We start from the raw sequence: 14,707 nt of genomic DNA on the forward strand, positions 1-14,707 counted from the left end.
TGGTTTTCAAGTTCTAAAGGCATTTTCAAATTAAATTGCAAATCATAGATTTTTTTAATAACAAGAGGTATAATATTCTTTTTAAAATACTGCTAACACAGAGATACTTTAAAAAACACATTTGAATGGTTTCTTCACCCCACACAACTCAGCTGTTTTGCAATTACTAAAATTTAGGACTGAAGAGTATAGTGTAAATGAACTCATATATCAGAAAGGAGATAGCTCCCACAGAAGTGGCTGCAACAGCATAGCACATACCAATGAACACAAACATCCTCATTTATATATATCAGCATTATTATTATCATTACAAAGCTTAGTTTTTATAGAAGAGAGTGCTATTTTAAAATAATTTGACAAATCGTTAGTTAATATAAATAGGAACACTTGAGTGCTCCAGAAATCCCATCATTTGATAGAAAGACTAAAGTCCAGAAAAGGCAAAGGTCTCACTTTTAAAAAAATCTAGTTCTTAGAGTCTAAAGAGAAATTTACATGAATATTTTAAATATATCCATTACTTTCTATTGTGTACAGATAATGGGGCTAATAGTTTATAGTTTGAAATATTATAACAAAAAATATCGTCAGGTATCTATTGAGTACCTTCTAGCTGCTAGCTCAGGTTCATTAAAAGATACAGCAAACACATGAGACAAAACCCTCTATTTTAGAAAAATTACAAAGTAGTTGGGGTCTCAATACCAACAAAAATAGAAGGGCATACTAGATTGCATTATTTAATGTAGATTTAATATATATAACAAAGAATATAAACTTTTTGTAGAAATGGAAAACAGAATGTTAATATTTATTGACCAGTCAGCCTTCTGTATCCACGGGTTCTACATCCACAGGTTCAACCAACCACAGACTAAAAATATTTCAAAGAATAAAAATAAAAAACAATACAATAAAAATTAACACCAATTTTAAAGATACTATAAAAACTATTTACCTAGCATTACATAGCATTAGGTATTATAAGTAATCTAGAGAGATGATTTAACGTATACAGGAGGATGTGCATAGGTTATATGCAAATGCTATATCATTTTATACAAGGGACTTGAATATCTCTAGATTTTGGCATAGATGAGGGTTCCTGGAACCAATCCCCCAAGGACACCAAGCAAAGACTGTATTTATAATAAATATACCAGGAGTATTGGTTAGCATTCCCTGTGAATTATTTCACATAACCCTCAGTAAAGTACTGCGAGTATTCCCTTTCACATATAAAGAGAAGCAGCTTTCCCAAGATCCTGTAACTTGGAAGGTACAGAGCCAGGACTCGTCCCTCTTTATCACTCTGCTCTACCACCCCTGGGAACTCATGGGGTCTCGGTGCCTCATCAGTGAAAAAGGGTAAATTTCTGCCTTACTTCAGAGGGTGACGATAAAGCTCAAAAGACACACTTTATATAAAGATACATGGTAAGCTCAGTGATATATTAAAGTGAAGAAGTAGAGTTCAAGGGAAAGAATTTTTGAGTCTTAAAAATAGAAACATTTAAAAATATTTGCATTGTGCCAAGTGTGCTAATTGCTATATACGGATTACCATATTTTATTCTCACAGCCATCTCGTAAGTTAGGTATTATATTATTACCCCCATTTTATAGATGAGGAAACAGAAGCAGAGAAGTTGTGATTAACTTCCCCAAGGTTATTTAACTAACAGTAGGTAAAGCCAATATTCAAACCCAGGAACCTGCATTCTTAATCATTGTGATGCTCAATATGCATACGTGTTTATTTATTTGTAGAATACCTACTTGTGAAAACTGCTACGCTAACTCCTAGAGAAGAAGGACATAGAATATAATGATTTTTGTTTGTTTGTTTGTTTGATATTTTTATTAATTCCTGAGTGTGGACAGATTAATGACTAAACAGAGCCAAGCCTGTGAATGGATTTTATAATATACAATCTTTGTGCTTAAAACTAGGTTCTCCTCCAATTAAATCTGACATTAGAACAATGACCCAGTCTTACTTACATAAACCAGTCTTTTTTTTTTTTAGAACACCCTGATGAAGCTCTTTACTTTTTTAAATTTTTTTTTATTTCAGCATATGATGGGAGTACAAATGTTTAGATCACGTATATTGCCCTTGCCCCACCTGAGTCAGAGCTTCAAGCGTGTCCATCCCCCAGATGGTGCACATTGCACCCATTAGGTGTGTACATACCCATCCGCTCCTCCCCCTCCCATCTGCCCAACACCCGATGAATGTTATTACTATATGTGCACTTAAGTGTTGATCAGTTAATACAAATTTGATAGTGAGTACATGTGGTGCCTGTTTTTCCATTCTTGTCATAGTTTACTTAGTAGAATGTGTTCCAGCTCTATCCACGATAATACAAGAGGTGCTAGATCACCATTGCTTTTTGTGGCTGAATAGAACTCCATGGTATACATATACCACATTTTATTAATCCACTCGTGTATTGATGGACACTTCAGTTGTTTCCACATCTTCGCAATTGTGAATTGTGCTACTATAAACATTCGAGTGCAGATGTCTTTTTTATAGAATGTCTTTTGTTCTTTTGGGCAGATGCCCAGCAATGGCATTGCTAGATCAAATGGTAGTTCTACTTGTATCTCTTTGAGGTATCTCCATATTGCTTTCCACAGAGGTTGCACTAGTTGGTGAAGATCTTTTTTTTTTTTATTTTATTTTTATTTCATCTTATTGTTATGGGGGATACAGAATTGCAGGTTACATACGTTGTCCATGTACCGCATTTCCCCCCAAGTCAGAGCTCCAGGCGTGTCTGATCCCCAGATAGTGTGCGTTGCACCCATCATGTAGGTATATATCCTTCCCTTCCCCACCCCCCCTTCCCGAGTCAGCACCTTCAAGCATTACCATTCCCCAAACAGTGCGCAATGCACTCATTGTGTAGGCATACACCCATCCCCTATAATGATTGATAAAGTATGACTGCCACCCTGAAGAGACAGCATAACTAACAGTGAAAATTCCCGCACAAAAACGAAGGGAAAGGATGGGGGGAAAAGCCATGGGAAGCGCCATCTAGAGATCCAGAGAGTGTATTTTATAGCAATGGTGAAGGAAGTGAGGTTGCAGTGAAAGAAAGACAATCATGGAAACTAAAGAAAGCATTAGGATTTAGTTAAGAATTTTTGTTTTGTTGTTTTATTTTTCAAGGTAGGAGATTTTCAAGTTGGAGGGGGAAGAAGCTAACATAGGTCAAGAGATCACAGATGTTTACCTCTGAGCACACTTGGAATTGAAGACATGAGCAGGAACACTGTATCTGGGAAGGATGTGATGAAGTTCACAAGTGAGGGTATTATTTAATGATAATATTAATTTGAAAATAATGTTACGAAAATAAATTTTCACTAATGACCTCACATTTATAAAAATACACATATGTGAATGGTTTATTTTCAAATGCACAGAAAAAATATGAAAGAGTGCATACTACAGCAGAGAATGTGAGTAGCACCCAATTATCCATGTGCACCCCTATATTTCCAGACCCCTTTATAATTAGGTTGAGGACATGTGATTAGATTCTGGTCAATGGGATGTGGGCAGATGAGCTGTGAGCCACTGCCAGACCTGGGCCATAAACTATTCCTTCGGCCCACTCTTTCCCTGCCACGGTGCCCTGGGAAACATATGCACCAAATAGCAGAGCTACAAGGTGGACTGTCTGTCATACTGTAATGTGAGGGTAAAATAAGTCTTTATGAAATGTGAAGCCACTGAGAATCTGGTGCCCAACTTATCTTGTCTAATATTTACACCAAATTAAAACTATCAACATTGTCAGAGAGAAGAGGGGATGCAGTAGTATGGACACTTTCCATTTCAATTTCATATTAATATATGTCTGTATTTTTAAAAACTTTATAATGAACTTGTGTTACTATAATAATTAATAAAACAAAAAAAGCCTATTTTTGAAAAAAAAAAAACCTGTTAAAAAGTTTGGGTGTAATTCATTTAAGTGCTAAACTAAAAGCCCTGTACAGCACCATTGAACTAAATCATGTTAGGACTGCATGCAAAATACAAAATAAATGCAGATATGCTCCTAAGAGAGTAGTATATAGAGTAGTATATAGTGTGAGACAAAGTCACAAATGTAAGAAGCCATGTTTGCTCATTTCTGTTTGCCAAGAAAATTTCACAAAGCCCCTGGCTCTGTGAGGACATGAAGCTCTCTGGAAAGATGCTTTGAAGACAAAATAGAATAGAACACATGACTCCCACATCTCTTGCCTAAGTCACTATACTCCTTAGAAGATAAATGACTTCATCCCTTGCCTTTTCCTACCCATAACGTCTGATGGCATTAGTGATTATGCCTCTGTAATCTATAATCAGATATACTCTTACACCCAAACTTTGATGTGATTCTGCTTTAACATCTGAGCAAGTGTGACCTGATTTTGCATTTACTAAACCTCCACATCCTGTATATAAACTGTGAGTTAAAACACTGCCCTGAACAGTCTGATAAATCTCTCTATAGTGCTGTTCCCACGCTGTAGCCCTCAGGCTGTAGTCCTCCGTAAGACTTCTGAATAAAACTAACTCTAAGTCTTTAAAAGATTGATTTTTTTTTCTTTAGTCAATACTAGAAAGGCAATTAAAACATATGAAAATCCAGCATTGCTTCTAATTAGTTCAGATGAATCTTAGATGGCAAACCAGACTTACTGTGTGACTCTGGGCAAATTATAACATCTCTAAGCTTATAACTATTTCCCTTATGTAAAATACAGTCTTTAAACCAATTTCACCAAACTCTAGAATTTCAGTTCTGAAACATGAATTATAAATCACCTCTGGTTATAATAATTAGTCAAAGAGAGACAGGGAGACTGAGAAAAGAAAATGCAGGTAAAGTGATGAATACTTAAGAGGTTTTATAATGAAATTAACCATAAGGAACATAAGGCATTAAAACTGCCAACCAAAGGACTACTTTCCTTAACACTAGTTACCAGGCTCTACTGAGAGTTCAGTTGGAATCAATCATCCATTCAATTTCCTTCACTTTTGACTATTTTGCCTATCTTCCTTCAGGGGCTCATTTTGCTTTGACCACCTCCAGCTGTTGTGTGAACCCCACAGCTCTTTTTTCCCTTGGCTACCTTTTAACCCTTTACTTACATAATATGGTCCACTACCTTGGCTAAATTTATTACCTATACGTGCATGGATCACAAATCTATATATCTTGCTCAGACTCCTCTTGAGGTCCAAATTTGAATAACCAAGTATATTCTACCTCAATCAGCATGTCTCTTTCATATTAACGACACTACTGTCCCATCCATAAACCTGGAAGTCATCTCCACTATTCACTCTCCCTCAACCCCCTCAGTCAGTCATTAAGTCCTTTCCATCTTTTCCCACTCATACTGCCTCAATTCAGATCCTTATCATCTCGTCTGGTACATTAGTAGCTTCCTCACTTGGATTCCTGCTTCCATCCATGATACCCTCTAATCCATCTTCCATACTTTCCATAAATGATTTTTCATTTCCAAATTACAGAATTTTAAATTATCGTTGTGTTGTTTTCCAATTTAATTTCACAGTAATCAGAGAACATGTTTTGTATAATTCCAATTCTTTGAAATTTATTTACTCCTACTTTATAGATCAGTATGTAGTCAATTTTCTTAATATTCCATATTTGTCTAAAAATAACGTATATTCTCTAATTGTTAGAAACACTGTTCTACATGTACCTAATAAATCAAAGCTGTCAATTTAGTTGTTCAAATCAAATACTTTATATCCTTACTGATATATGTGTATGCACAGGTATACATAATTTTTTTGCTGAATCATCTGAAAGTAGGTTGCAAACAATATATTTCACCCTTAAATAGTAATACTTCATCATGCAGTTCCTGAGAATGAGTACATCTCCTACTTATAATACTCAACCAAGAAATTAAGTGATGCAGTTATATTGAAGGAAACCAAAATATTTCACCCCCAAATATACTTCTTTGACATATTTCAAGATGGCTATTCAGAAGCACTGGAAATGCAATAGCTGAAAAGCTGTCTTTTGTGGGAAAGATTTGCATCTAAAAAGAAAATCTGCATTGATGCAAGAAGGCTTTTTCTGAGGCCCTCCCTCTCTCATAAACTGTCTTACCACTGCAACCTGACTTACCATCATAACCTGGTTTTGGCCATGCTCTGAGCCCCTATCCTTTCCATAACCTCAAGATAGTATAAAAGCATCAACCATCTGGTCTTTCGTTGAGATCACTGTAAGACTTCCATGCATATTAATAAATTTGTATGCCTTTGCTCCTCTTAATCGGCCTTTGTCAGTTGATTTTCAGTGAATCTTCAAAAGGTAAAGGGGAAGTTTTCCCTTGTCTCCTACAATATTATCTCACATACTATCTATATAAAATTCTCCTAATTGTCCTAAAACCATCATTTCTAGCTGTTTATTTTTTCTTAATCCATGATCTAATCAAGGATCACCTATGTCTCTTGGTCAACTTTAGCCTAGAACTAAAGTTGACCTGCTGTCCATATGGCACCCAACAGCATATGATTACTGAGTGCTTAATATGACTATTCTAAATTAAGATGTGCTGTAAGTTTAAAATACATTCTGGATTTCTAACATTTACTACAAAGATATAAGATATCTAATTAATAATGTTGTAGTAATTACATGTTTAAATATTCTCATAAATTAAATAAAATATATCATTGAAATTAATTTCACCTGTTTCTCTTTACCTTTTTTAATGCAGCCACTAGAAAATGTTAAATTACATTTGTGCTTGCATTGTCTTTCAACTGGACAGCACTGAGCTAGAACATTTCTCCCACCCTTTTTCATCTTTTTTGACATAGATATTCTTGAAGGCTATCTGAATTCTTCTTACTGTCTCTTTATAATTAGATTGAAATTGAGTATCTTTGGCAGAAATACTACATAAGTGATATATAATTCCCATTAGATCATATCAAAAGATGTTACTAAATTGATCATTTGATTACGGTGGTAACTGAAAAGGCTTTCCATTCTAAAGGTACATTTTTCCTTTTTGTGATTAATAAATTATCTCTGGCTGAATACTTTGAGTCCATGTGAATATCCTGTTCCCCAACTGTCTTTCATAAAAAAGGTTTCAGCATCCACCAATAACTCTTGCCTAACTCAATCATTATCCCGGTAGTTGCAAAATTTTATTTTTATAGTTCTATAAGTCCTTCAAAATTCACAGGCTGGCATTTATCTCTTCATACAAAGCAGAGATTTTCTCTTTTATCTTTCCCCTCTTTTTGAACATTATTATGGACACATTCATTCCTTTTTTACTCAGTGTGTTATAACCTACTTTCATTATTACCCTTTTTGATGTTCACAAAGCCAAAGTTGACTGATCAGAACCAAGTCAATTCCTATACCATTTTGCAATACTTCGATTAGTCTTTGAGCATCCCTTACTTTCTGCCACAATAAGAGTTCCAGTCTCACTTTGTACTTTCCCTGTTCCAGACCTGGAATCAGGTCTCCAGGGAGCAGTGGTCATTATCTCTTCCAAAATTACCTTTCTCCCCCTTCTCTAGTGTTTCCTAATTAGAAATATCTGGTTAGATTTATGTTCAAATTTCTCAATATATTTTCCCAGGCTCTTAAACTTTCATGTTTTCTATCTTTTTGTGCTTCATTTGTAAATTTCTTAAGCTATACTTTCCAGTTTAGCAAGTCTATTTTCAGCAATCTTATTTAAATTATTATATATTGATACTTGTAGAAGTTCCTTTGATTCTTTTTCAAAGCTTCCCGAACATTTTTAAAGTCTTTAGTTCATTCATATGTTTATACTTTTATTTTTTAAGCATATTAAGCTTATTTATTTCTAGTCTATATCAGATAATTCTAATATCTATGGTCTTTTTGAATCTACTTCCGTGGGGGTTCAGGAGGGCTGGATCTCACTCATAGTGACTTATTTCCACATACATGATTTTTTTTTTTAGTTATACATTCATATTTCATAGAGTGGGAATTATTTGCAACCCATATTCCATAGACTTATTTATGTTGAATGTGTTAGCGGAAAAGAAGCCAAACTCTGTAAAATAATTTTAAAGACACTTATTCTGAGGCAAATTTGAGGACCATGACCCGGAGCCACAACCAAGAAGACTTGAGCAAGTGGACTCCCTATGGTTGGGTTACAGTTTGGTTTTATACATTTCAGTAAGACAGGAGTTACAGGTAAAGTCATAAATCAATACATGGAAGGCATACATTGGTTTTGGCCCAAAAAGGTGGGCCATCTTGAAGGGGGCGGGGCTGACAGGTGATAGGTGGGTTTAAAGATTCTTTGACTTGTAATTGGCTAAAGACATGAAGCTTTTATCCAAAGGCCTGGAATGTTAAGATAAGTAAGCCTGTAAATCAGAGACAAGTCACCTGACATGTATTTGTTGTGTAATTTGAGGACCTGCAGGTTTGTTTTACATACCCTTAGGCCGGTTAATGAGTTGCAAAGTGTATCTCTAAGAAGGGAGGAGGGCATGATGAGACATGTCTGACCTCCCTCCTCATGGCAGGCAATTTAGTTTTAGGATATCCCCTTGGCCAAGAGGGGGTCCCTTCAGTGGGGGGTGTAGGGGAGGCCTTCAGATTTTATTTTCGTTAACAAATGCAACCTGGGATTAAGATTTATTCCTCAAGAAATAATTTGTGTTTACTTCCTCCAAGCAGTTGAGAGTATTTTCAACTCATGATAACTTTAATTTCTCACTTTAAGGATTTTTGAGATAACCAGTAATACAAATTCTGATTCAATCCCAGGTGAGCTTGTTTATGGTCGTAAGATGAAACCTTTTTTCCCCCCTCTCTGAGCTAAGGCTAAGATAGTGAAGTTTCTTTGCCATTTCCTTCTACAAGTAAGGCTTTTCTCTTTTTATTTATTTTTTTTTTCCTGGTTTAATCTCTCACTGATAGCACCGCCTTTTGGGGGGAATCTCTGACTGACTTGCCATATTGCACATGCCAGAGATATATTCTCTGTGCCTTGCTCATGACAATGAAACTAAAAGCTCAAGGCCACCAAAGATATGCAAATCCTCCCAGGAACAGAACCTGAGCTCTGCCCTACAATAACTCTTTGGATTTGTTCGTGTCTTTTTTCCATTTTGGAGTCTCAGGTACTCTACAAACTGTTGAATGAAGGAATGCCTAAAATACTTTTCCCCATTTTGCTAGTCATTCACATTTCAAGCATCAGCTCAATGGAGGCTATATAATTTATTTTAACATTGAAACAATTTGCAGCAGTCATTGTTAATTTGGCTCCCTCCCCTTTATAAGTCTATAAGCTCTTTGATGCTGTGGCATGGGACTTACTCCTCTTGAATCCTCAGGACCTTATATAATATCCAGTACATTCATCAAACATTTGTTATAAGAATCAATAAATAAAATATTTAATACCGCTTATTCAGTTACACAGATTTTTCAGTATCAGTATTTTATGTTTGCCAGTGACATGGATTAATTTCTTTCAATTACTTTCTCAGATACCGTAGGTACTACATACATACTTCCTTCAAGTGATTCCCATTTTTCCCCTGATCTTCATAAAGAATTCCTATGTCTACCCACCTTTACAAAAAAAACAGGAGCTCTAATTCAGATTGTAAAAACAATGTATCTTAAATAGTGAATCTTGACCACATGGGAACCAGTTTTCTAGAATTTAGAGCTTTAATGATTCAGAAACTGAATATCACAAAAGGGTATTCACAGGTGTCTCCTGGCAGAGATTGGGCAGAAACTTTCTGGAGAACATTACAGAGGGGATTTTATGTTATGAAATTAATTGTGCTAGAAGAGCTTCAAGGTCTCTTCTTCATAGAAACCTAATAATACTATGAAAGTGCTTCAGCTCAGTTAAATTGTTTTCATTCAAAAAATCTGATTTTATATTTTACATATTAAGATTATATAATGGTTTTCTCACCTTTATCTCTTTTTAAGACCCACTATTTAAATTGTATTCAATTTCATATGAAGTAACTGTAATGAAATTTACAACTTAAAAATGTTTCAAATTTATAGACAGATTCATTAGTCAAGAATGACAGATTGCAATTTACTGACATTTCACATTCTACTGTGTGGGCTGAGTAGATGTCATATGATTTTCTACTGTTGGAGTTTCCAGGACATGTGTGTTATACAGAATGCCAATTCCTCACTAGATTGTGAACTCTTTGATGGTTCCTTGAGGACAGGAATTGTATTTTTATGTATCCATCCATTTATTCAATCATTTATTCAACAAATATTTATTGAATGCCTACAATATGACCGGCAGTCTGCTAGGCATGCAAGAAATAACCTGGGGATTATGAGAACTACATTCTGGGGAAGTAATTCAACTATAAATAGTTGAGTAATTACAATTGCAGTGCTATGAAACTTTATTTTCATTATCTCATGAATTTAAAACAAAGAATGAAATATATCTTTAACTTTTATAATTGAGAATTCATTGGTGAACAATTTAATGAAAAGATAGAAGTGGAAGCAAGATTTCATTGGGTTGAAGGAACAAAGTATTTGAAGATAATAAATGTAGACTCCCCTTTCAAGATGTATGTGGTTTGAAGGAAAGGAGAGAGATGAAACGATCTCCACAGGGACATAAATCTGAGAAAGGAAGTTATGGTGTCAATATATTTTTAGGATGGGAGAAACTTTAGTATGCTTATAGGCTATAGGAAAGAAGAGTGTGGAGCTGTAAAAGAAAGCAAATAATACATAACAGATGAGTTAGGTTTCTGGCAGAGAAGGGAAAGAATGGGATAGAATTGAGCCACAATCTGAAAAGGCATCTTCTAAAACCATAGATAAGATTTTAGGTGGCTATCAATAAGTCTCCAGTGAGTTCACCATGAAGACCTTTATTTTCTCTATGAAGTAGGAGGTAAGGTCATTTACTGAGGGAAGGGGCCAGAGGCTTCATAACGGTCTCCAGGAGAGTGGCAAAGGTTTGGGCTAAATAGTAAGTGGGGTGAATAAAAGAATTGACAAAGGTCAAACAAAAGGTTTTTAACTTGGATCACCACTTAATGCAGTCATCATCATAGCTAACACTTGAGAGCAAAACAAAACAAAAACTGTCTCTTGCTATTGTTCAATTTCTCTGTACTTTATAGCAAAATGTTTAAACTGGTAGTCTACATATATTGTTTGCACTTCCTCAGCCCATTTGTTCTTCAGCACACTCCCAATGCAGCTTGCATAGCCCATACTCTGTGGAAGCTGCTCTCATCAAAGATACGATGACATCCATGGGAGCACACTCAATGGACAAGTCTTTGTCAGCTTTTTACTGGGCCTTCAGCAGTCCTCAATGATAATGCTGACTCTCTCTTTTATAAAGGGGTTCTGAACACTTTCTCCTGGTTTCCTGTTATGACACTGGCTTCTAATTTTCAATCTCCTTTGCTAACTCTCCCTCTTCTTTCAGACCTCTAATGAATGGAATATCTTATGCCTCTATTTTTTTTTTTTTTTTTTTTTGGAGACAGAGTCTCGCTCTGTTGCCCAGGCTAGAGTACTGTGGCGTCAGCCTAGCTCACAGCAACCTCAAACTCCTGGGCTTAAGCAATCCTTCTGCTTCAGCCTACTGAGTAGTTGGGATTATTTCTGTCTTAAGCCTTTTTGCTTATGTCAACTTCATTTGTTCCTTAGGAGATTTCATCCAATTCAATCCATGGCTTTAAATGATGTTCATACATCAATGACTCCAAAACTTTATTCTCCAGCGCACACCTGTCCACAAAATTTCATACTTATGTATGCATTATTAAGTATCCCAAACATAATACAGTTAATGGAACTCTTGATTTCCTCTCCCAAAAACTGTTCTTTCTTGTCAGTAAATGACATAATCACTTGTTCAAACCAGAAATTCATTATCTACCATGAAACTATATCTCAAATTTGTTAATTTCTCTCCAATTTCACTACTACCAAAACAATTGCCACAATAATGCTGTATAACAAACTAAATCAAAACTCAGTAGTTTACAAGTCTAGATTTTTCTTGCTCATAGTTCTTTGAGTTAGCCAGAGCAGTTCTGCTCCAGGCTGAGTCAGCTGACTTAGACAGGCCAGGCTAGAGGGTACAGCTACCTGGGGCATGGTCTTTCCATGACAGATCAAGAAGTATAAGAGACAAGATAAACCACTAAGTACATTTAAAGTCATTTGCATCATGCTTTCTCACCTTCTAATGGCCAAAACATGGCCAATCTCAAAATCAGTGCGGCAAGAAAAGATACTCCAACCCAAGGTGGAGTAGGAAAGAAGTGAATATGTGTTGCACAATAATTCAATCTAATCCACCATTATCTCTTGCCTAAAATAAAAAGTAACTTTCTAATTAGTCTACTGTATTCCCTTTATCTTCTGTTTACTGCATCATACACATAGAAGCCAGCCTATCTTTTAAAATTGGAAATCTGATCATAACATTCTTCTAGTCAATGACTTTCTACCACTCTTAAAATAAAAATCAATTCCCTGCCATTACCTATAGGACCATACATCATCTGATTCACACCCGTCTCTCTCACCTGGTTTCACATCATTATCCCATTCTCTCTGCCATTACACTGCAGCCACAATGTCTTCCTTCAGGGCCTTAATAAGCCAATGCCTGTTCCTCCTCAGTGGTTTTTCCCTGCCTGGATTGCTTTTTTCCCAGCACTTCATACTACTGTCAGTGATGTGCTGTAAATGGCTTATACCAGCTTTCAAAAATTAATTGTTAAGTTTTCAGGAATTTTGCAATCCAGATGTTACATGCTTGGTAGCCTAAAATCAGCCAGGATGGAAATATTTATACCATGAAAGTCAGCAAATGCTATAAATCAGGCTTTTCTTTTTTTTTTTTTTTCCCCAGAACAAATTTATCAGCATACCACCAGTCCTTATTGTTTTTCAGATCGCAGATCAAATATAAGTTCCTGAGAGAGGCATTCATGACATTTTTTTGCATCTAAAGTATGTCCCCACAGTTAATCTATCACATCACTCTGTTTCTTTCATTGTATCATGTTTTGTCATTATCTGTTTGTTCCTTAATTGCCTTTTGCCTATGTACTCCCAGCAGGATGCAAGCTCCATTTACTCACAACTATATCATCAATGTCAAGAAGAGTGCCTAGCATATAATAGATACTCAATAAATACAGCATGAATGAATTTTCCCCTCTTATGTTACCATCTATTTAAGAATGGGTCAGACTCAGGAAAATCAGCAAGAAAAAAATCAAACAACCCTATCAAAAAGTGGGCAAATGACATGAATAGAAATTTCTCAAAAGAAGATATAAGAATGGCTAACAAACATATGAAAAAATGCTCAACATCCCTAATCATCAGAGAAATGCAAATCAAAACCACAATGAGATATCACTTAACCCCAGTGAGAATGGCCTTTATCAAAAAATCCCAAAATAACACATGTTGACGTGGATGCGGAGAGACAGGAACACTCATACACTGCTGGTGGGACTGCAAACTAGTGCAACCCCTGTGGAAAGCATTATGGAGGTATCTTAAACAGATTCAAGTAGACCTGCCATTCGATCCAGCAATCCCATTATTGGGCATATACCCAAAGGAAAAAAGGTCATTCTGTAACAAAGACACATGTACCCGAATGTTTATAGCAGCACAATTCACAATAGCAAAGATGTGGAAACAACCCAAATGCCCATCAATACATGATTGGATTAGTAAGCTGAGGTATACCATATACCATATACAATATACCATGGAATATTACTCAGCTATAAGAAATAATGAAGATACAACATCTCTATGGTTCTCCTGGAGAGAGCTGGAACCCATTATATTAAGTGAAGTATCCCAAGAATGGAAAAACAAGCATCACATGTACTCACCAGAAAATTGGTTTCCCTGATCATCACCTAAATACACATCTGGGAACGACACCAATTGGATATCAGACTGAGGTGGGGGGTGGGGGAGGGGATGGGTGTATGCCTACACAATGAGTGTATTGAGCACCGTTTGGGGAATGGTAACGCTTGAAGGTGCTGACTCGGGAAGGGGGGGGGTGGGGAAGGGAGGGATATATACCTACATGATGGGTGCAACGCGCACTATCTGGGGAACAGACACGCCTGGAGCTCTGACTTGGGGGGAAAGGCGGTACATGGGCAACATATGTAACCTGCAATTCTGTATCCCCCATAACAATAAGATGAAATAAAAAAAAAAAAAAAGAATGGGGACATTCTTATTCTAACTTACATATAGCATAATAAATCAGCAGCCTCCAAAATATTAATTGAATAAGTGAAATAATTTTTTAATGTGTTTACTAGGCACACAAATGTAACGAATTTGAGATTCTATGCCAGGAAGGGGAATAAAGACATTTGTGCTAGACAGGTTGTTTGAATACTTTAGATTTCACTTTATGGATTTTTTTCCTACTCTACCTTCATGTAAATAATTTTTATTCGCAATATAATAAGATCATTTAACTATAAATTATTAACTACTTCCTTTGTCTATCTGCTAAAGACCATGGGAGTTATAAGACAAAAGAAAACATCATACCTACTTTCCAAAAGGTTATATTTCATAATCCCACA

General features: G+C 35.9%; 1 protein-coding gene across 1 annotated transcript in view; it reads right to left on the reverse strand.

Annotated features, from left to right (window-relative positions):
- IQCM (IQ motif containing M) overlaps positions 1-14,707 on the reverse strand; it is a 310,674-nt gene that overhangs the window by 257,579 nt on the left and 38,388 nt on the right. The gene's annotated exons all lie outside the window — the stretch shown is intronic.

This window comes from Eulemur rufifrons, chromosome 18 (genome assembly GCF_041146395.1).
Source record: "Eulemur rufifrons isolate Redbay chromosome 18, OSU_ERuf_1, whole genome shotgun sequence".
Lineage (NCBI taxonomy): Eukaryota > Metazoa > Chordata > Mammalia > Primates > Lemuridae > Eulemur > Eulemur rufifrons.